This window comes from Lathyrus oleraceus, chromosome 3, assembly GCF_024323335.1.
Source record: "Lathyrus oleraceus cultivar Zhongwan6 chromosome 3, CAAS_Psat_ZW6_1.0, whole genome shotgun sequence".
NCBI lineage: Eukaryota > Viridiplantae > Streptophyta > Magnoliopsida > Fabales > Fabaceae > Lathyrus > Lathyrus oleraceus.
The window spans coordinates 373,870,162-373,889,094 of record NC_066581.1 but is presented as its reverse complement, the minus strand read 5'-3'; positions in this window follow the sequence as shown (position 1 = coordinate 373,889,094).

Sequence of the window (18,933 nt, the reverse complement as noted above, 5' to 3'; positions counted from 1 at the left end):
AGGTATGACAGGAACCTTGGGAAATGTTGAATACTGGCAGAATGTAGGAAAAAGCCGCGTGGAACGTTAAGACATCGCGTGCAACGTGTCTGACTGCATATATGGAATAGCCTCCATGCACTGGAACTGCTGTTTTGGAAAAGAAACAGTCAAGAGCTATAAAAGGTATTCAAAGATAGTCTGAGATTGTGTTGGTGATTCTCTGACTATTTCTCAGCAAAAATTAATGAATCTTGACCAAGCATTAATTCCTACCGTTAATTCCTAAGCACGGGCTGGACTATTTAAAGGATGTAATAGCCCTCTTCTTCTCACAAGAGAAACACTCCATTCCCTCAGAATAATGGGGTATGTTAAGGTTTGGGCAAGCTGCGCCTGGATCTGGTTTTGTGAGGGGTGCCTTTACAAATGTTTAGCTAAAAAGGAGGAGAGAAATACAGTCCTGGGGTTGAGAATGTACCAGAAGCAAGCTGACTGTGGTAGCAAACAGAAGTTGGTGACAGGCACAAAATCCACCAACTGGGTATATCACTTGTGTCTTGTGATCTGAGTTAAGAGGACAGTTGTGTCTTGTGATCTGAGTTACATTATCTATGTACTCAGTATTACATATTCTTCCGGAAGCTCTCCAGTTGAGGGAAAAGGTTCTGGTACAACTGATCCGTGTACCTCTTCTTCCCCATGTACACCAACTTTGGTGTTTGTGGTGGTGGAGCCAATGACAGAGATGAAGAGCATTCCCAAATTGGGATGGTTTGTCCAGTGTATTGTTTATTTGTTTTAGCTAAAATTTGCCAAAGGGGGAGATTGTTAATTCCTTAGGATTGGCATTAATTCTGTAAAACAAATAATGTAATCATCTCTGTTGTTTTAATATGTTGGGTTGAAGAAGTTCAACATCTGGACCAACATGTCATGTACGATGTCACGACATCATGCCTGTGACATCGTACATGTGTAGAAAACTGAATTAATTAATTCAGTATATATTCTGGGATTAGCAAGGATATCTGGTGAATATCCTAACTCCCATGTGGAGGTCTTGAAGACTCAATCAGAAGATATATAGGCTCAAACTAAGGAGATATATATGGAGAGATTTTAGGATTGAAGACCTTGTTTGTAGCAGAATTTTTCTGCTGAATTTGTAACAGCAAAGAACAAGTTTGCTGCGATTTCTGAAGGCCCAAATCCAGTTGGGTGATTAGGTTATAAATAGCACATTGTAACCTAGTTTTTGTAAGCCTCTTAGAATGAAAATTTAGGGGTGTGTGTGAGGTAAACCTCCCAGTCTGTGGGAAGGTTACCATGTGTTTCTCAGTGGTAAAAGCTGAGAGTATTTGTAACTCAAAGCCTGTAGGCAAGAGTGATTTTGTTCTTGAATGAAGCTGTGAAGCAAGTTCAAGGTGTGGTAACATTACATTGTATTTGTAGTGATAGGAATGGAAACTGGAGGTTTCTATCTAGGAGTTCCTAGGTATAGATTGCATTGGGTAGGGATTAAGTGAAGAGTTGTAAACGGGGGAGTTTAACTCTGAATTAATACTGCTAATAGTGGATCTTCTTCCTGGCTTGGTAGCCCCCAGATGTAGGTCATGTTGGACTGAACTGGGTTAACAATTTCCTGTGTTTGTTTTCCTTCTGCATGTGTTTTTATTACTGTCATAACTCAGCTGGTATTCCAGTCAGGTTATCTAGATGATAACAGACCTGGTATATAGCCTTCTGTTTGAATGTTAATCAGAATGTTGTAACATTCATCAGTGACAGCGTATACTGAATAATAAGCAGGTTAATTTCAGTTCAGTATTTATTTAAGTCTGTTCTTTTCAAGGATAACAGACCTGGCTGAAGGATCATTGTGAAACTGTCAAACTGGATGTTTTGACAGTTGATACTGAAGGCTGATACTGAAGTAGAGACTAGTTGGTCTTTTACAGTACTGCAAACTTAGCACAGTACGTTTCCAGGAACATAACAGAACCAGCATATGTTCTAGTTGTTGAACTGAATGTTGTGACATTCATTCCCAACAGCATGTGCTAAAGTGTAGGTTGATTGGTTTTTCTGTTTCAGTATTTTTCTCTGGCTATTCTTCAGGGATTCAACAGCTGAGCTAAAATCCAGGAAACCAACTACTAACCTACAATTAATGAACCTAACAAATAGCCTAGTTGTTAGCAATCTAATAAGTGGTAATTAGATTAACGTGTTCATTCAGAAAATACATGTAAAAGACAAACACACTGGAACACTGTAATAGATGATGTCCAAAATCAACAGTAAGACATCATGTTGATATCTGAGTAAGAAAACAACAAAAGTGAGTGCTAGGATAGATCTCTGTTGAGTCTTTCTTCCTGATGCCCAGAACCAGGTGTTCATCCATTCTAGGGTGACATAGAATGAGATGTCGTGACATCTGTGAACGTGTGCATATTAGTACAGGGGTTAATAACTGTCTTGCTGTATAAATTACAAGGTTAGATCAGATGTCATGACTTGGAGTAGAACATCTGAATTCTGACTACACCAGAATTTCAGTACTAAAGCTCAAGACTTCAAACTCAAGATGAAGTTCAAGATTTCAAGTTAGTACAAGTCATACACTGCAGACATAATGGACTATTATTCAAGCATAACAAAGGTGTATCAACACTTTTCAATCATGATTCAGGTTGTGTGCTATGAGCCTTCAGCAATAGAGAAGGGGTGAGAGGGAGCATTCCTATCCTCATTATGAATATCTTTGGGTACGGGACGAATGACCCAGTTGCTCAGAGTATTCACCTATATTCATAGACTCTAGTACAACTCGAATCAAATGATTGGCAAGTCTCTTGTCTCCAAAGGCAACACTTCATCATAAGGAGTAACACAGAGAGTCTTTTTCAGCAACTTATTAGTTATGATGAGGATTACATGACACGATCCTTAAGCAATAGAGAAGAGGTGAGAGGGAGCATTCTTATCCTCATTATGAATATCTTTGGGTACCCGATGAATGACCTAGTTGCGCATTCACCTATATTCATAGACTTTAGTGCGATCTGAATCCAATAATTGAAAAGTCTTCTTCAGGCAAGCAACTTAGTTATTCAACACTGCAACGAGCAACCTTGTTCCTACAATCTACTTTTGTGTCCCTTTCAATTTAAACACCATTTATCTTTTTTAAACACCACGCTTATCTCTTTTATTGGTTAAACACAATCCTTGTCTCTCTGATCGCGACTTTATGAGTCGAAATTGGGGTACAAACTGCAAGTGCACAGTTCTATCGCGTAGTTTTAAAAGATATCGATCCCACAGGGACTTATGAATCGATATACCGTTATCTAAGGTTACTTCGTAAAGCTAAGGCAGGTAATACTTTGATTGTTTGGGGGAAAAACTAAAACTAAAATAAGATCTAAAATAAATATCTAATAAGCGGATATCGGTATGTAGTTCGTCGTAATTAGGGAATCAAATCTTCGTTGGTTTCTTGGTTTTTAAAATAAATCTTTTCAGTAGATACTATTGATTAAAAGTCTTATCTCAAACTCTCGCTCTGTTGAATAAACTATGATTTTATATTAACGTAGCTGTCACTTATAGTTAAGTCAAAAACCACTTTTTGAAAACAATAGAATCCGTAGAAACTCTTTTTAAGAAAACACTAATCGTTTAAACACCCTTATCTCAAACTCTCGCTCTGTTGACTTAGGTTATATAATTAAATTCAAATGCTTAACTCTCGTCCTCACATTCAATCTTTAAAAATACTTTTTGAAAAAGATTAGAATTTAATTAACTCTAAAAATTGCTCTCGCCCTGATCTAGAATTAATGTCCAATTTACATTGTCCAGTCAAAAACTCAAACTCTCGTTCTATTGCTTTTAACTTCTTTATGTTTTTTACTTTCGTACAAAAACCTTGTTATTAAACCTGTAAATTGAGACCGTAAAAAGAGTGATTTTAATTTTAAACTTAATTAAACCAATTTGGTTTTGATTCCTTCATTCCGCTTACTTTACATACCGATACCTAAATAAATTAGCCAGACATGCTAAACAAACTTAAATAATTATCATGCATAAACAGATTCATCTCAAGCAAATAATATAAATAAACAGTAAATAGGGCATATATAAATTCAAATAATAATTAAAGAACCTGAGAAATTAAATAGCAGTCTTGAACACTCCACCACAGGCCGGTTGGATTTGTTCTTGAATTCTTCAATCAAACAGAAAAATAAAAGCGAAGGAATAAAAACTAGATTCTAACGTAAGGTTAGATCCGGTGAAAGGTACACAATAGTTTCCGGTGTAGAAACTATTGTGCGAAAAAGATTTAACTAAGTGCTGAAAAAGAAAATAGAAACTGCGAAGGAAAGAATACAAAAAGCGTAAAAGTAATGCTGTAAAGAAATGTGCTTGTACTGCTGGAAGAGAAAAATTGCGAAAAAGGGAAAACGGCGAGGAAGTGTGGACCCGAGAGCTTTCCAAAAAGCTACTATTTATACTGCTACTTTTTGTAACCGCTTCCAAGGGTTTTCCGTGTACATGGTCTTCACGTTCCAAGGGTCAAGCGTGGAAGTAGCTTCAACGTGGTCTGTTGCGTTCCTGGTGCCAAAAATATAGGGGAATGGTGTGACGTCCGTCACACCATGTGTGACGCTCGTCACACAAGTGTGTGAAGCGTGACGCTCGTCACAGCCTTTGTGACGCTCGTCACAAGCACAGCGCCTGTGCTTTTTGGGCTGGGCTTTGGCCTTTGGTATTTGCTTCTTTTCATTCCTTTTTGCACCTCCTTTTCTTCCTTTTTTACTTGTGCTTCAAATAAACCACCTGAGATAAATAGAAAGAAAATACCGCGTAATATCTAATAAAATGAAATGAATTGAAGTAAATAATAATATAATTTAATTAAATTGAGTCCAAAAATGTGATATAATTTCATGTTATCAAACTCCCCCATACTTAGATCTTTGCTTGTCCTCAAGCAAAATACAGTATAGACATCATTTTAAAAATTTTAGCCAGATGAAATTTCAAAACACACATCAATTCGTACTAGGTTGCATGTAAACCTTGTTTAGAAGTAACTTGGGTTTAATCTTGACATCAACAACCATCGTCACAACCTCAGATAACCCCACCTTATGCAAACCAGTTCGAGTAACGCCATTATAGCTATCCTAGTTCCTTTACTCTTACTTCACCCGTTTTCATTCTAGCGAAATCACATTAAGCCCTTTATCTTTTCACGCACATAGTGGAGTAACCGGTTAGTGATTCTGATCCCCTTTTAGCTAGAAGTTCTGGTACATAAGTCGGATAACTTCGTTATTCAGTCCATTGCAAATTGCGGGGGATCGGACCGTAGTCCGCCCTACCAAGTTCAGTACCAGATACCTTCTGAACCAACTCATAATGGATATTTCATATTATGCTTTTGTATGATCTGCAACCTTTAGATTAAATGATCTGGTAAGGATCACCTAACTTAATTAGTGCATTTCCTGATATATATATATATATATTTTTTTATGTTACTTTGGGAATCATTCACTTATATTCATCGGCTCTCCACGTAGTTTGCTATTAAGATGGTGCTGATTTCTCGTATAAACTACTCGGGGTTACTATAAAACTAAAAGTTCAAGGGATTGGTATAATAGGTACTTATCCTGATCTAACATGTTGAGGTTCTTAGAGCGTTGTTATGGTAATAATTTTTGTCTTGATTTCACTCAAGTTTTATAAAATAAGCGACCTTTATACTTATTGGGTGTGTTAAATTTTTGTTATGGCTCAAGAAAATTGAGGGAATAGATAATAGAATTTTTTTCACACTAGGGACTTGACTTAAAATAAATATATATTATAATAATAATAAATTTTATTTTTATTTTTATTTTTATTTTTTTTATTTTTTATTTTTTATTTTTTTTTTAAGGGAAATAACAATGAAAAGAAAAATACATACTTGAAAAGGAAAAAGGAGGATAGAAAGAACACGGTTTTCCCCCCCATACTTGAATGAAACATTGTCCCCAATGTTTTAAGGGAAAGAAATGAATTACAAAAAGAAAGGAAAAGGAAACTAAAGTTAATGCGGCCTGCTGCCTCTTGTTCTTGGACCTGGTGATCGTTGATGTACTTCTAAGTTGTCGAACCTGCTAAGCAAATCAGTGAACCGCTGGTTGGTTATGGCATTCCTCGCTTCCTGTTGTTGTTGCATTTGGCGCATCATTTGCATCATTTCGAGATTCTGTGCTTGCATACCATCAATAGCATCCATGATGTCGTCGTTGGTTGCAGGCCTTCTTCGTCGACGACGTCGTGAGGATGGGCCAGCTGCATTATCGGAAGGGTTGAGTGGGACTGACTGTTGTGCAGGAATCTGATCACCTTGCTCCATTTCGTCGAACTCGTCGGTAGACGGGTTTGCATGTGAAGGCTCGGTAGCTTCGGGAGCATTCAGATCATAGAGGTGGCGGTTGGGATTGGTGACATCGGTTAAGGCAATGTTGGGTAGAACAACGCTTGGGACTGCCTGGTTATTCACCATAAGGTAATACTTTCCGCCTACTCTGTTCTTTATTAGGCGGCTGGACCGACAGTACCCTATGTCCATAAATAGGGGAGGTAAAGATTCTAAAGTTTGGAGTCGGTCCCCTAGGTTTAAGCCAAGTGTTATGGTGGTGATTAATCCACCAATTACAAAAGGTTGACGGCCTCTAGCACATAAGGTGCGGATATGATGAAATAGGAAGGAGGCGGCGTTTACCTTAGCATTCGGTTCGAAGACGCATTCGAGGAAGAATAATTCCTTTGCGTTGACCTTGCTGTTGTTCGGTCTTCCAAAAACAGTGTTTTGTAGGATGCGGATGAAGTACCGGATAGTTGGGTTATGTATATGGGAAACAAGGAGCTCTTCCCAGTTGTTGGCATCTACACCGGATATTTTCCTAAAGAGGTCAAAAGCGGCAACTGTGCTCCAGTTTAGGTTTGGAGGGATTCTGGGGTAGACTTGACCTTCTATGGGGAATTGTAGCATGGTGCTCAATTGGTTTTGGGATAGGGAATACTCGGTGTTGAACATACGGAAGGTTGCGGTACCGGTTAAGAATTCGTCTTCACCGGTGGGAGTGTTGTACGCGTATGAACTTAAGAATTCTAAGGTTAGGGATGGGTAGGTGGGTTGATTATGCGTGCAAAGAAAGGTTAGATCGGCAAGGCGGAGCATCCACTCGATACCTTGAAGTAATCCTAATTGTTGTAAACAAGTTGAATCAGGATACCTGGTAGAGGTGACACCTCGTTGTTGGAAACGCTCGAATTGCTCTCTTTGAAAGTTATCATCTTCGGATCGGAAGATGATGTTTCCAAAATTTTGATTTCCCGCCATACTGATGAATGAGTTGGAAGAGGTAATTAGGAAAGAAAAGAAAATATATTTGATTGTAAAGAATAGTTGTGATGTAGGAAGGAAGGTATGGTGGGTATTTATAGGAAAAATTTTGAAGTTGGAAAGGGAGTGGTTGAAAAGTAAATAAATGTGGGTAAATGTGACTAAATGGGGAAGGTAAAAAGGTGTATGGTTGTAACGTTCGTCTCCAACGGCTTTGTAACGTTCACCTGGTCAGCAAGGTGTTACGGTCGTTACAGGGGCATGACGGGCGTCACAAGCACTTAGCGTGACGTCCGTGATAGGTTGTGTGACGCTTGTCACACAGTCTTTTTGGCAAGGTTTCTGCTAGCGTTCTTCATAATGATTTTGGTAATTTATTTTTATTATTTATTTTGTTTTGCTTCAGATTATTTTATTCTGCTATTTAAATTTTCCTGCATGCTATTCTACTTTGTATAATAGTGCATAAATATATTATAATTTTAATAATTTATGTAGGCAGCAACAGTAGAGAGCATTATTGATAGATATTGCATAATTCATAATAAAATAGGATAATTCAATAGCTTCATAAAATAATCATAATGTAACAATGGAAGGAAAAAACAAAAATGCGAAAAAGAAACAAATACGAACATAATTTGAAATAACATTAATAAATAATCTAACTTAAAACTAAATAACTAAGAAAAACAGCTTCTATCCATCTGCATGATCTCTGGCCGGAGGAGCAAAGGAGTTAACACGGTTTAGCAACTCGTGAAACTGATTTGTCATACCGTTCAAGTATCCTAGAAATCCGTGTCTCATGCTAGCGAACTCTTCTCTGAGGGCGTCTTGTTCTGACATCAAAGCTTCAATGGCGGTGTTATAATCAGTTCCGGGCATATGATGTCTAAGATCGGGTATTACCGATTCTTCGGTCTGAACAGGTTGAGGAGGAGGAGCAATATCATAATAACCAGATGGTGTCTGAGGGTCTGATTCAGCATAAGGAATTTGGTCATCACAAATCTCATAGTCCTGGATGGATTCAGTGGATCTAGCAGGAGAGGGGGTTTCGTTCAGATTGTAGAGCCAGTTATTGCGGTTATGAACACTAGTCCTAGGATCGGGCATGGTGAATAGGCAAAGAACTTGGTTATTAATTATAAGCTCAAACTCGTCAGATCCTAGGTTTGCTATAAACATAGTGTTGAAGAGGAAGGGTATACTCATAGTAGTAATGCCACAAAAGGGCTTAAGTCAAGCATGGGCTGACGTAATCCGATAGCATTACCAATCATGGTTATCAAACCGCCTATTCGAATTGGTGCTCGTTCGTCTTGGATAAGGTGGTCTAAATTTGCTAGCATAAAAGTGGCACCGTTTACTGGACGGTTCTGGGAAGCACAAAATATGATGAAGAGTTCATCACGTGAAACTGTGGTACTGTTTGGCTTCTTCCCAAATAAGGTGTGGGTCAAGATCTTATGGAAATAACGAAAGGCCGGGTTATGTATGTTTCCAGAGAGAAACTCATGTTCCTCGGGATCGTCATTTCCAGTCAAGTTACCCCAAAAGTGTTCAAGCTCTCTATAGTCGAAAAGTTCTTCTTGGCTCACTGTGAATGTATCAAAGGAGGTAGGGAAACCTAAAAGGTTGGTAAATTCTTGAATATTAAATTGGTACTCCATGTTAAACATTCTGAACTGGATAAAACCTCTGCTTATTCCTTTTCCATGGCTGGGTAGATAGATCAGGGAGCTAAGGAATTCTAATGTTAGTCTCCGGTAAGTGACAAATTGTCTACGGACAGGAGCGGTTTCCCACCCAATCTGATTCAGCAAATACAGGACACTCTCTCTTAGTCCCAGGGCATTCATTGCCCAATCATCAGCATACAAACTAGGTAGCATCTCTCTCGTGGCTAGTTCCTCAAACTTTTGTTTCTGAGCTGTTCCTCTGAATTTGATACCCATACGATCAATTTGTCCCATCAGGTTAGTGTTAGCTAGAGAAAAGAAAAACAATAGTTTTAGTCAGGATTTGGCCAAATGCCGAAAGAAGAAGAGAAAAGTTTTTAATAAATTAAAATAAATTAAGAAAGAATACTAAATAAAAATTAAAAGAATAATTAAGGAAGAAATAGAAAATAATATAAATATTTGTGGGTTGTCTCCCACTAAGCGCTTTGTTTAATGTCGCAAGCTCGACATAAAAACTATCAATTATAATCTATAAATTCTGGAGGCATTTCGTCTAAGTGTAAGACTTGCGAATCTTCATTGTTTTCTGCATAGTGATAATGTTTTAGACGTTGCCCGTTTACGGTAAATGGTTCCATAGATTTGCCTTTAATTTCTACTGCTCCACTGGGAAAAACATTGGTGATTTGAAAAGGACCTGACCATCTAGATCGTAGTTTTCCCGGGAATAACTTTAGCCTGGAGTTAAATAAAAGGACTGTATCGCCTTATTTGAAGATTTTCCTTGATATGCGCTTGTCATGCCATTGTTTTGTTCTTTCTTTGTAGATTCTGGCATTTTCGTAAGCGTCTCTTCTGAGTTCCTCTAATTCGCTTATATCAAGGATTCTCTTTTCGCCGGCGGCTTTATAGTTTAAATTTAGATTTTTAATAGCCCAATAGGCTTTATGTTCTAATTCTACCGGGAGGTGACAGGATTTTCCATAAATGAGCTTAAATGGGGTTGTCCCTATGGGAGTTTTGTAAGCAGTTCGGTAAGCCCACAAAGCTTCTGGTAGTTTCGACGACCAGTCTTTCCTTGAAGTGGCGACTGTTTTCTCTAGTATCTGTTTAATCTCTCTGTTAGACACTTCCACTTGCCCACTGGTTTGAGGGTGGTAAGGTGTCGCTACTCTATGTCTTACGCCATACTTAAGCAGTAGTTTTTCGAGTACCTTGGATATGAAATGCGATCCACCATCACTGACTACTATTCTTGGAACACCAAACCTTGGAAATATTATATTCTTAAAGAGTCTAGTTACTACTCGTGTGTCGTTTGTTGGAGAAGCTATAGCTTCAATCCATTTCGATACGTAGTCAACTGCCACGAGTATGTATTTGTTACCGAAAGAGGATGGAAATGGTCCCATGAAGTCTATTCCCCACACGTCGAAAATCTCTACTTCCAAAACGCCCTTTTGTGGCATCTCGTCACGTCTATATATGTTTCCTGTGCGTTGACATCTGTCACATTTCTTAATAGCTGCATGCACATCCTTCCATATACTTGGCCAATAAAAACCGGCTTGTAGGATTTTAGAGCAGGTCTTGGATGTACTTGCATGTCCACCATAAGGAGCGGAGTGACAGTGTTGGATTATATTTTCTGCCTCTTCCTCGGGTATGCACCGACGGAAAATACCATCGGGGCCTCTTTTAAAAAGTAAGGGGTCATCCCAGTAATAGTGTTTTATGTCATAGAAGAATCGTTTCTTCTGCTGGTAGGATAAGGTAGGTGGAACTATTCCGGCAGCTAAATAATTGACGATGTCAGCGTACCGCGTGTAACACATATAGCTAAGGTGGTTTCTACCTATTTATCAGCGTTATTTTCTTCCAAAGTAGCTATAAGTTTATCGTATGAGAAATCATCGTTGATTGATGTTCTTTCCGGTTCAAGGTTCTCAAGTCTAGAGAGGTGATCTGCTACTACGTTTTCAGTTCCTTTCTTGTCTTTGATTTCCAAATCGAACTCTTGTAGCAACAGGATCCACCTTAGGAGTCTAGGTTTAGCATCCTTTTTTGTTAAGAGGTATTTGATAGCAGCGTGGTCAGTGTAGATGATTATTTTGGCTCCGACCAAGTAAGAACGAAATTTATCTAGCGCAAACACTACTGCTAGAAGTTCTTTCTCGGTTGTGGCGTAATTCATTTGTGCTTCATCTAGAGTTCTACTTGTGTAATATATAACGTGAAGCTTTTTATCCTTTCGTTGTCCTAAAACAGCACCCACAGCGTAATCACTAGCATCACACATTATTTCGAATGGTTCGTTCCAATCTGGTGTCTGCATTATGGGCGCGGAGATCAGTGCTTGTTTAAGCGTTTGAAATGCTTCTAAACATCTATTGTCGAATATGAATTCAGCATCCTTCATCAATAGCCCGGTTAAAGGTTTAGTTATTTTAGAGAAGTCTTTAATGAATCGTCGGTAAAAACCGGCATTTCCTAAGAAGCTTCGTACTTCTCTCACAGTTTTCGGGGGTTGAAGATTTTCGATTACCTCTATTTTGGCTTTGTCTACTTCAATTCCTCTGTTTGAGATGATGTGTCCTAAAACAATTCCTTCTTGTACCATAAAGTGACATTTTTCCCAATTAAGTACTAGGTTTACTTTTACACATCGCTCTAGAACTCTTTCTAGGTTTTCAAGGCATTCTTCAAAGCTTTGTCCGCATACGGAAAAGTCATCCATAAATACTTCCATGATGTTTTCTAGAAAATCGGCGAATATTGCCATCATGCACCTTTGGAAAGTTGCAGGAGCATTACACAAGCCAAACGGCATTCGTCTATAAGCGAAGGTACCAAAAGGACACGTGAATGTTGTCTTTTCTTGGTCATCAGGGTGAATCGGTATTTGAAAGAAACCTGAGTAACCGTCTAGATAGCAGAAATGAGAATGTTTTGCTAATCGTTCTAACATCTGGTCAATGAATGGTAAAGGGAAATGATCTTTTCGGGTTGCTTTGTTTAGTTTCCTATAGTCAATGCACATTCTCCATCCCGATTCGATTCGTTTGGTTATAGTTTCTCCTTTTTCATTCTCAATGACTGTTATACCTCCTTTCTTTGGTACTACGTGTACATGACTAACCCATTGGCTATCAGATATAGGATATATGATACCTGCCTCTAATAACTTGGTTATTTCCTTCTTTACTACCTCACTCAGGATCGGGTTTAGTCTCCTCTGGTGTTCCCTAGAAGTTTTACAGTCTTCTTCTAGCATGATGCGATGCATACAGATAGAGGGACTTATTCCTTTAAGATCGGTGATGTTGTAACCTAGTGCGGTTGGATATTTTCTTAAGATATGCAGGAGTTTTTCTGTTTCGGGTCTTCCTAGGTCAGCATTAACTATCACTGGTCGTTCAAGTTCTAAGTCTAGGAATTCATATCTCAGATTTTTGGGAAGTGTTTTCAGGTCTAGGGTTGGTTTCTTAAGGCATTGCGTAGGGTCCGGTGTTATTGCTAAACACTGGTTAAGTTTGTCTTCTACAAGATAGTCAGATGATTTGTCTTTTTCTAACTCGGTTTCTTTTATGCATTCATCGATGATATCCATGAAGTAACATGTATCTTCTATTGCAGGTGCTTTCAAAAATTGGGAAAGAATGAACTCGATTTTCTCTTCTCCTACTTCAAAAGTGAGTCGTCCTCGTTTTACGTCTATGATTGCACCGGCAGTTGCTAAGAACGGTCTTCCTAGTATTATGGGTGTAACTTCATCTTCTCTAATATCCATAATTATAAAATCAGTTGGAATGTAGAATTGACCTATGCGCACTGGAACGTTTTCAAGAATTCCTACAGGATATTTAACGGAACGATCTGCTAGTTGCACAGACATTTAAGTTGGTCTTAATTCTCCCATTTCAAGTCTCTTGCATATGGATTGAAGGTGAGAAAAACAAGAAGGGGGGGTTTGAATTGTTTAGAAAATAAGCGCTTTTTCAAAATGAAAACCACACAAGGATTTTATACTGGTTCGCTTATAACACAAAGCTACTCCAGTCCACCCGGCCAAGGTGATTTCGCCTTCAACAAGGACTTAATCCACTAATCTTGAAAGATTACAAACAACGTCTAAGAGAAAGATCTCTTAGTCCTCTCAAGTATACAGACTACACTGAGTCACTTGAGGAAATAAACAAACAATAGATAAAAGATTTATGTAATCTAAAGTGCTTCTAAGAAAGCAAATATTACAATAGTAAGAACAAAGTGATTCACGTTATAAGCAACAGCTTCGTGAAGATTTAGAGAGCAAGAGTGTTTTCTTGAGCGTTGATGTTTCAGTATATTTTTCCTTGTATGTATCATGTACTGAATGTTGATTTGCAGTCCTTTATATAGATAAGTGAGGTAGTGGTTGAAACTGATGAGTAATAAAATGAATTTACGCCATAACATAAATAGCTTCTGCAGGATAACTTTCTCTCCTTGAAATGACTACTTACCACATATAGTATCTTCTTTATTGAAATTGGAGATTAACGTCTCTTTCTGTATTAGGAAATCCATTTGCAATCCTTTACTTGACTTCAACGTTACTCTTTCATCATTAGTATTTCCATGATCAGAGTCTGCGTGTATCTGAGAATCTTGGAGTCTTGCTTCTGATGTTGATCTCTTTTGAGTTCTGATGGATTCTTCAGATAGCGCTGATAGGTTCTGGAGTTTAGAGATAGCGTTGATCAGAGTCAGAACTTCTAGAGCTTACTTCTTGTTCAGATGCTTCTGATACTTTGCTGTTTTGCTCAGAGTTGGACTTCCTTGAACGTGTTTCTACTTCAGATGCTTCTTATCTTCTGATAATTTGTATCTGATCTGGTTATGTATCTGATGACATCATCAGATCTCTTCCTTCTTTCTTTAGAACCCTGCACACTTAGAAACTTTTCGTTAGGGTGCCATTTTTGGTTTCATCCTTTGTTATCATCAAAATCAAGGAATCTGTTGTAGAACAATTTTTGTTCTTACAATCTCCCCCTTTTTGATGATGACAAAACAATCTTAATTAGCAGATGAAACATGAATAATATCAGATCAGATAGATAAGAGCTCCCCCTGAGATAGTGCTAGGGAGTTCAGAAGTTCTTACCAGAGCTTCTAAGTAAAGAGGTTTCTTGATACCTTCTGCAATTTCTTAAGTCCAGGTTAGATAAATTTGTTTTTAAGAAAAAAATAAAAAAAATATGTTACAGAATGCTTAAGGTATTTAGACAATATTTTCATCAGAGCTATTAATGACTTCTCCCCCTTTTTGTCAGAATCAAAAAGACATAGCAAAAATAAGGAATATAAGAGAAAAACATTGTATTCAGATAAAAGCACAAAGGCAACAAGAACAGGAAAACATCAGAATCAGAGAAAGCAAGTAGAACAACAGGCAAGCAAAAAAGAAAAATATCCTAAGTGTCTAGGGGTTCGGAGGCGGAGGCATTCTCTGAAGCAACATAGCCAGCATGTTCTGAATGTTGTCGTTGACAGTGTCTTGCTTATCCATTCTGGCACGGAGTTCATTCTGATCTTGCTTAAGTTCTTTCAGCGTCTGGAGAACCATAGGGATAACAGAAGAGGACTCCCCCAGAGTCAGAGCCTGCTGTGCTTCAGCAGCAGCCTGCGCTTCAGCTTCAGCAGCAGCTTGTGCTTCTGCATCCGCCAGAGCCTTAGCTTCAGCTTCCTTTAACCTTAGGATTTCAGCTTCCCTTGCTCTTTCTTCTTCCAGCCTTCTAGCCTCTTCTTCAGCTTCTCTTGCTAATCTCTCTTCCTCTAGCCTTCTGGCTTCAGCTTCGCGTGCAAGTCTTTCTTGGAGTCTTGCCTTAGCATCTCTGATGTAGCCATTTCTGACTTGTTCAGAGATGTTCTTCAGTCTAAAAGCCTCAGAGGTCATCCAGCCAATGACTCTGTTCCAGTGTGTCCTTACAGAGTCAGGATCATCACTGACTTCAGAGTTAGTGGTCAGAGACTTGACCTTTTGTACTGAAGCCCCTGCGACCAGCATGATGGCTTCCTCAAGGGTAGGTATAGAAAGGTCAGGTTCAGAGGTATGAGGTGGAGATGTTGGAGGGCTGAGATTTAGAGTTAGAGGTTCTGGTTCAGTTTCTGATTCAGGTTGAGGTTCAGATCTTTGGGGTGAAGCGTAAAGAGGGTTTAAGTCTAATGGTTCAGATTCAGCGGAGATGTTTGGAGGGATGATATCAGAGGGTTGGATGTCAGAGGGTTGAGTTTCAGAAGCAATGTTTGTTGTTTGTTCTGGTGGAGGTGAAGTTGCTTCAGAATGTGTTTGTGTTTGTTGTGAAGCAAGGTTTTGAGCCTGAATTTGGGCTAAGGTTGGAGAGTCAGGGTCAGAGTATTCTTGGTCAGAGGAGATTTCAAGGTATGGTGGTGATTCTGGTTCTGAAGAGGATGAAGAGGAAGTGCTTTGGCTCATTTGTTCAGGTTCAGAAGGAGGTATGAATGTACGGGCGATATTTAAAATTGGTGAAGGTTGTGAGGTTCTGGTGGTTGAAGGAGGGATTTCAGAGGTTGTATAAATGGGTGGTGTTGGGAGAGGATTAGAGGAAGAAGTAGAGGAAACCATCAGAGGTGCAGAGGAAATAGGAGGAACAGACGTACCAGTAGAAATTTGCAGAGGAGCTGGAGATCTGCTTCCAGAGGATTCTCCAAGTCTTGCCTTCTTTGCCTGTGGTGCTATCTTCTTCTCAGAGAGACCTCTCTTGTACCTGACGAAGTCTTCTTCTGAATCTAGACAATCGTCGAGGCTGAAGTCAGAGATGTCAACACCTTCATCCAGCAGACGCTGAAGGTAGATAGCAACCGCATCTCTGGGTTCATTCTTGTAGAACCTAGCTAGACCATGGGGCAGCTTCCTCTGATCTTTCAAGGCATCCCAGGAGGTATCCATAGTGGGTCTGACTTGAATCTTCTTTATTATTCCCATACTCTTGAGATTTCTGGCGTTCAGAGGCTTCCTAGTATCTATTGCCAGATCTTGCATCAGCTTGGCTTTCTCCAGATGATCTACCAACCCATTCTCAATGAAGACATCAGATATGAGCCTTCCCAGAGGGATGTAGGATCTGGGCTTCATGTTGTTTCTGGTTTCCCTTACAGAATCTCTGAGATATCTGAAGAGAAGTGCAGGAAGGCAGATCTTCACACCCTTCTGAATGCAATACAGAATGCACTTCTGATCTGCATTGATGTAATCAGAGGAGTTAGAGGCTGGGCGGTGGTGAATAGTTCCCAGAATGATCTTGAGCCACACTCTGAGGTTCTGATGCAGCTCTTTGTTCTTTGAAGGATTTCCTTCAGTGTTGGGTTTGAAGATGGTTGGATTGATTACTTCAGCAACGCGCCTTGATCTTGGGTTGATGTTGTAAATCCTTTTTCCTCCATCTTTCTCCATGTTCAACAAGGAAGCAATTGACTCTTCAGTAATTACTATTTTTACCCCCAAAACAAAGGAGACGATGAAATGGTCATCCGCATCTGCAAATCTCCAGAACTCCTTGATGAGAAGTGGGTAAACAGGGCCATAGAGCCTTTGGAAGTAGTTTCCCCAACCTTGTTGACGAAGTTCTTCAGTAAGATCAACGCCATTTCTCCTCAAGTTGTCAAAACCCACAAGTGTTTCACATAACACATCCAGTCCCTCAAAGGGAGTTGCTAGGTTGATGTGAGGTAAACGATCAAGGATATGGGGTTCTTTGTAAACTGGGGTGATGGAGACTCCTGTAACAGTTGGAGTTGGAATGCTTGAAGTTTGAGCAGTGGAGGTGGATTCCATTTGTTGAGAGAAGTTAAAAACTTCTTGTTGTTGAGCATCCATAGTTGAAGAAGAAGATGAAGATGAGTAGTTGAGAGACGCTTCAGAGAGGGTTTAGGGTTTTAGAGTGAGTGAGAGTGATAAGTGTGTGAAATGTGAGAAAAGTGTTTAAATACCCTAAGTTAAAACACATGCAAAACGACACACAATATTGCGTTAGCACAAAGCTCAAGTAAGCACGCTTGGGGGAGAAATGATTAAGACTAATTAATGAATGTCTAATCCCAATAGTACGCACACTGCTCGAGGAGATTTCAAACGTCTGTCCTTTGAATTTCTTTTGACAGTTGTCTAGAAGTTCTAGGGTTGGACGCTAAGTGCTCCACGTGTTGATGTATCTGATCTTCAGGAATACCAAAGGATTGGTTCCTGGAGATTTCTAACTCAGATATCTTCTTAACTTGGTAGAAGTATCAGAGTCAGAGGCAGAAACACATTTGTTTATGTCAGAGTCTAATTTTACATTTTCAGAGCCACACTTCATTCTGGACAATTTTGAATGTTCAGATTTTCTAAGATAAAAAGAAATCTATCTTCAGCTAGAGGCTTAGTAAAGATATCTGCCCATTGATGATCTGTATCAATGAACTTCAATGTTACTATCCCTTTCTGAACATAGTCTCTGATAAAATGATGTTTTATTTCAATGTGTTTAGCTCTGGAATGTAAAATGGGATTCTTACTTAGACAAATGGCAGCAGTATTATCACAGAAGATAGGAATGTTACTCTCAAAAATTTGCAGATCTTCTAACTAATGCTTCATCCAGAGCATCTGAGTTGTGCACAGTGATGCTGAGATATATTCTGCTTCTGCAGTTGATAGAGCGATAGTTGACTGTCTTTTGCTAGCCCAGGAGATTAGATTGTTTCCCAGAAGCTGGCAATTTCCAGATGTGCTTTTTCGTTCTAGTCTATCTCCTGCATAATCTGCATCACAGTAACCAGAAAGTCTATACTCTGATGTTTTCTTATACATCAGGCCCAGGTTAGGAGTTCCTTTCAGATACTTAAGAATTCTCTTAACTGCTGTTAAATGAGATTCTCTAGGATCTGATTGGAATCTGGCACAGAGACAGACACTAAAGAGAATATCAGGACGAGTAGCAGTCAGATAGAGAAGAGAGCCTATCATACCTCGATAGAGCTTCTGACAAACCTTTGAGCTTACTTCTTCTTTTTCAAGAATGCATGTTGGATGCATTGGAGTTTTTGCAGAGTTGCAGTCAGCCATGTCAAATTTCTTCAGAACATCTTTAATATATTTGCTTTGATGAACATATGTAACTTCTGAAGTTTGGTTAATTTGAATTCCCAGAAAGAACTTTAGTTCTTGCATTAGACTCATTTCAAATTCTGCCTGCATTAACTTAGAGAATTCTTGACAAACAGAGGCGTTAACTGAACCAAAAATAATGTCATCAACGTATATCTGGCATATCATGAGATCATTGTTAAGGTTCTTACAGAAAAGTGTGGAGTCAACTTTCCCTCTGATAAAATTGTGTTCCAGAAGAAAATTGCTTAAACGTTCATACCAAGCTCTGGGAGCTTGTTTAAGTCCATATAAAGATTTTTTAAGTTTAAAAACATGTTCTGGAAAGTTTGGATTTTCAAAACCTGGAGGTTGGTTGACATACACTTCTTCTGATATATAACCATTAAGGAATGCACTCTTGACATCCATTTGATATAATTTAATAGAATGGTTAATAGCAAAAGATACAAGAAGACGAATAGATTCTAACCTTGCGACTGGAGCAAAAGTTTCATTATAATCAATACCTTCTTGTTGACTATAACCTTGAGCTACCAGTCGAGCTTTGTTTCTGACGACTTCTCCTTTCTCATTCAGCTTGTTTCTGAATACCCATCTGGTTCCAATAACGTGAGTGCCTCTGGGCTTTGGAACAAGATCCCAGACATCATTCTTTGTGAATTGATCTAATTCTTCTTGCATGG